Source organism: Rutidosis leptorrhynchoides, chromosome 4, assembly GCF_046630445.1.
Source record: "Rutidosis leptorrhynchoides isolate AG116_Rl617_1_P2 chromosome 4, CSIRO_AGI_Rlap_v1, whole genome shotgun sequence".
Taxonomy (NCBI): domain Eukaryota; kingdom Viridiplantae; phylum Streptophyta; class Magnoliopsida; order Asterales; family Asteraceae; genus Rutidosis; species Rutidosis leptorrhynchoides.
In genome coordinates, this window is record NC_092336.1 from 526847818 (window position 1) to 526853817 (window position 6000).

Consider the following 6000-nt stretch of genomic DNA (forward strand, 5'->3'; position numbering starts at 1 on the left):
TTGAAATGAAGGCGACATATTTTGGTCAAACGTTATCTTAAAGACTTATAATCAGGTAATGGGACCCACGTAGTCGACGCCGTCACTTGACGATTTGTCGGGGTCGCTACAAACGTGACATGCGCTATAAGGATGCAGCTGTCCGATGCCAACATTGAAGTGAATAAGAACCTCCATGAAGAAAGAAGTGGGAGGATAGCGCATGTAAAGACCCGGGAATTTCCGACCAAATTTAAACTTTACCTTTATATTATTCCGACACGATAAGCAAAGTTTGAAAAGTTTGTCTCAAGGATTTTAAACTATGTTCATACATTCATTTAACCTCGACCAAATTCCAATGATTCACGAACCATTAAACGAACGTAAATGATTATATATGAATACGCGTATATATTATAACTTGATAACGTTAACGAAATATTAAGTATAAATACTTTACAATATAGTATTTAGTTCCATATGTTTGTCGATGGAATTCCATAGTAATCAATTGATGTAGTTTTCAACTGTACGAAAACACTTTTTCATATAACAGGACTTGTCTATCTAAACCGCCTTTGGATAAATAAACGTAAGTTGAAATATTGGTTGTAACGTGTATTTAAAACGTGTTCATTAAATATATATGTTTTCAAATTAAGTATACGGTAGTAACACCCGCCTAGTGACACAATTTATATTTAAAAACGATTAGTACTTGTATCTATTTAAATTCTTAAAAAGAAAAACGTTACGCGCTAAACTATTTTCCTAAATAAAATAAAAATAAACTTTGAAAAATAAATAGTTTTGAAAAACTAAATGTTATATTATTAGATGAAAGATTTTGGATATAAATTTATATTTCTAAAAATTTATATATATATATATATATATATATATATATATATATATATATATATATATATATATATATATATATATATATATATATATATATATATATATATATATATATATATATATATATATCTATATATTTTAACTTCGTCATAAAATGTCTTAATTTAAAATAAAATATTTTGGTAAACAACGAGCCACTGATTTATAGAAGCAAATGACCACGACGCTCAAATTTTAAAAGATACATTTTCATAAAGCATTTTTTTGATAAATAAATCAAATTATTATTAAAGGTACACGTCGCGTAACGTAAAAGGCTAGTTTTCTAGACGTACGAAAGTGCGCTCGAAAAACCGAAAGTGGTACATGAGTCGAGTGACAACGTACGAGTCATTTGAACAAAAATTACATTTTTACTACGCACGTAAATATAATATAATATTTAATTAATTCTAAAGATTAAATATTATATATATTAAATAATATATAACACTACGTATCATATGTAAATATAAGGAAAATGGGGTGTCGGCAGAGTATTAGATCATGGATATGAGCTGTAAAGAGTTAGCATGCTATCGCATGCATATATAGAAGATACCCCATGCGATCGCATGGGGTGAATTAGATGGCCAAGTATGTTTAAAGGCTCGAATTGTTTCATTCTCTGATTCATTTTCATTTTCAATCTCTCGCACCTCTCTTTATATGTATTTAATTTAAATATTTTTATTATTATTAAGATTATTATCATTAATCTTAAAAATATTATTTAGTACTAATATTAGTATTATTAGGCCGTGTTATAATTAGTATTATACATAAAATACTACGACAAAGGATACACGCGAGTTATTTTAAAACGGATTTTATGAGCGGGATAGAGTTAAGGAAATTATGGGTTATAGCTTTGGAGGTGATGGGTATGATTCATGGGTATGCTCGTGAGGTCAATCTAGTGTTTATCATCTCCGTTGCATCTACATACCTTTCCTGCAATATTGAATCTCAATATTGATACGTGAACACTCATAACTTAATTTTTACATATTAATAGTGTATCCCTGACTAGTGCTCGAGTATATAGGATTATGCATGCTTGTACTTTTAATATTTCCCTTATATAGGTTGTGTTGGACCTTGAATTAGTTACACCTGCGGTTGAGATAAGGTATAAGATATGCATGTCCTTGAAAAGCTAGCGAAAAATTAAGAACTTTTCCTTTAGATACCGAATGGTTTCGATGAACGTATTAGAAGTTATAGTCAATTGAATCTTTGTATTATTATTAAAAATGATTATTTTTATCGTCGTTCTAGTTTTATCTTATTATTATTATTATTATTATTATTATTATTTTTATCAATAAAAGGGATTTATCATTGAAAATTATTATTTTTATCCTTATTATCGTTAAAGTTATTATTATTATTATTATTATTATTATTATTATTATTATTATTATTATTATTATTATTATTATTATTATTATTATTATTATTAATATATCATTATTCAAAAATAGTTATTGTTATTGTTATTATTATTATTATATTATCATTAAAATAATTATTAGTATTATCGTTAATAAAGTCATAGTAATTATTATTATTAGTATTATATTATTGTAATTAAAACTAATATTAGTAACACCTAATTATTTTAATTACTATTATTATTGTTATTATGAACACGATGTAAAAGACGATTAAAAGCTATTAAACGAAACGATTAGGAAATAATGAGTAAGAGCCTCATGATGAAATTAATATATTATAAGCTATTGATTTAGATAAAATTATTGTTCTTATTATTTTTATCATTACTATTATTATTAAAAGTATCGTTGGTATTAAAACTATCATTTTAATGAAAATTATTATTTTAATAGAAATGTCATTGTTACTATAAAATATCATTATTATTATCATTTTAAATAGAATTATTATTTTTAAAGATAATATTAAAAAGTATCGTAAATATTAAAGTTATCATAATTAGAATTATCGTTTTATCATAAGGTCATTTTAGAAATTATAAATATTGATATTTTTATAATAATAATTATTATTACAAAATAATACAACTTTTACATACTATTATTATAGATATTATTTTATCAAATAAATATGTGATACAAACATATTTTACTACGTGTAATAAATTACTTTAATAAATATTATTTTTATGATATTAAATGAACTCTAAAAATTTTATTACTTAATATATATAAAAGTATATTTTAGTATATAAATTTTTATATGAAATTTTATTTATTAATAAATGAATTATATTATTTACTCTAATAAATCTTTTAAAAATATTTAAAAATATTAAACGACGATATTTAAAATATATTATAATTATGGAAATCATTTTGAGTCAAATTGATTTTTGTTGACTTTTGCATATTAGTCTCGAGCATTAGGATTGTGGTACACTATGACCTGACTTAATTGCTAGACAAATATTGACCAACATATAAATATATATAATTAATTTAGGTTCGTGAATCCGAGGCCAACCTTGCACTTGTTCAATGACGTTATATGTATTTTTACTGCGAAATACAATAGGTGAGTTTCATTTGCATTTTTACCCTTTATATTTTTGGGCTGAGAATACATGCGCAATTTTTATAAATGTTTTACGAAATAGACACAAGTAATTGAAACTACATTATATGGGTGAATGATCGAAGCCAAATATGCCCCTTTTTACTTGGTAACCTAAGAATTAGTAAACCAGTCTACTAATTGACGCGAATCCTAAAGATAGATCTATTGGGCCTAATGAACCCCATTCAAGGTACCGGATGCTTTAGTACTTCGATGTTGTTTTATATCATGTCCGAAGGATTTCCCAGAATGATAGGGGATATTCTTATTTGCATCTTGTTAATGTCGGTTACCAGGTGTTCAAACCATATGAATGATTTTTGTCTCTATGCATGGGACGTATATTTATGAGAACTGGAAATGAAATTCTTGTGGTATATTAAAATGATGGAAATGATTATTTATGATAAACTAATGAACTCACCAACCTTTTGGTTGACTATTTAAAGCATGTTTATTCTCAGGTATGAAAGAAATCTTCCGCTGTGCGTTTGCTCATTTTAGAGATATTACTTGGAGTCATTCATGACATATTTCAAAAGACGTTGCATTCAAGTCGTTGAGTTCATCAAGATTATTATTAAGTCAATTATAGTTGGGACATATTAGGAAATGGTATGCATGTCATAAACTGTCGATGTAATGAAAGTTTGTCTTTTAAAAAACGAATGCAATGTTTGTAAAATGTATCATATAGAGGTCAAGTACCTTGCGATGTAACCAAATGTAATGTATTCATCCAGATGGATTAGGACGGGTCCTTTCAGTTGGTATCAGAGCAGTGGTCGTAGCGAACCAGGTCTTGCATTAGTGTGTCTAACTAGGAATTGTTAGGATACATTAGTGAGTCTGGACTTCGACCTAGTAGTTGTTAGGTTATATTAATAAGTCTGGACTTGAACCTGGTCTGCATGTCAAAAAGTTTTGCTTATCATTGGTGTCGAAAATTATCTGCTTATCATTCTTAGTCTAGACACGTTTTGCTGCATTGATTGCATGAATAGTGTATAGACAAAATTCATATCTTAGCGTATCATATCTTATCGTATCTATTACTCTAAACTTTGCCTGACATATCCCGTAAATTCCGTCGTAATCTACGAAACCTTTTGCTCTATATATATAGATATTCTATATAGTTAGAATACCATCCAATATTCAAAAATCAATCCCTTATTCAAATCGTACGAAATAGAATTCGTCATTAGTTCAAGTCCCTCGGATTCCGAAATGGAATCTCACTCAAGCTCTGAAAGCAGTGTGACCGGAATGGATCAACCAATCAGCCATCATCTATTTTGGATGAATTGGGGATGGGTTCGTAGTCTCCTTAATCATTGGAGACAAGAAGAAGGCGATCCTTTCCATCCACCACATTGTCCTCTTGGCGAAGAACCTGAAGCACTTACCGGAGAACCTGTCTGAAACACCATCTTTTCTCTCATTTCCAGAGTATCTCGTCACGATTATATACTATACCAAATTTTAGATTTTATTTACCCGCTCGTCCGAACCGACAATCATCCCGGAATAATAGAAGAAGTCAACGAGCTTCGCGCTTGGGTAGTGGCTTTGGAGAATATGGTACGAAGGTTACAAACACCAGCAGCAGCACCAGCAGCATAAATAGTACCACCATCAGCAACATCAACAGTACCACCACCATCCAGCAACATCAACAACAACATCCGCATCTTACACCTCAAATTCACAATCTGTCCCACGAACATCAACATCATACGCACCATAGATACCAAGGAGTACCAACAACAATAACCGATGAAGTATTGATCCATAACTTCATTAATATTCTGTGAAGAATATGTGATTCCTAATAGTTAACTATGAAGTATTGACCCATAACTTCATTAATATTCTGCGAAGAATATGTAGTTCCTAATAGTCTTAGAGATTTCTTATTCTAGCTCAAACCGAAAATCATATGAGTTTAATATCATATTAACTCATTAAATCTATGATTATATCTGAAGAAAATATATATGTATATATGTTTTCATAAAGATTGTAATTTAAAATTCTTTCGTACAAACTGTTGATGGTGAAAATATTTTAACGGGTAGGTAATACCCGAGGAATATTTAGATTTCACATTAATAAGTTACACTGTACATTCTTCGAACCTGATTCAACAGTCATTTACTATCCTATTTACATTCACCGATATACGAATCTGTTCACCATAAAATAACCATTTTCATTCAATTTCATAATTGGATTTTGACTTATCAAAATCCAACAAGTGGCATAATGAAGAAAACATTGGACAAAATAAAATTTGTTAGAAACAAACAAATTAACTATGAGAAGAATTTTGTTAAGAATCCACGCTAACTGTTCCTAGCTAACTGGTTACATTTTATTTACCGCAATTTAATTATCGCAATTTACATTCTCGCAATTTACATTCTCGCAATTTTATTTATCGTCATTTAATTTCTGTTATTTATTTTACGCACTTTAAATATCGGGACACGTATACAAAGTTTTGACATATCATATCGATGCATGTATATA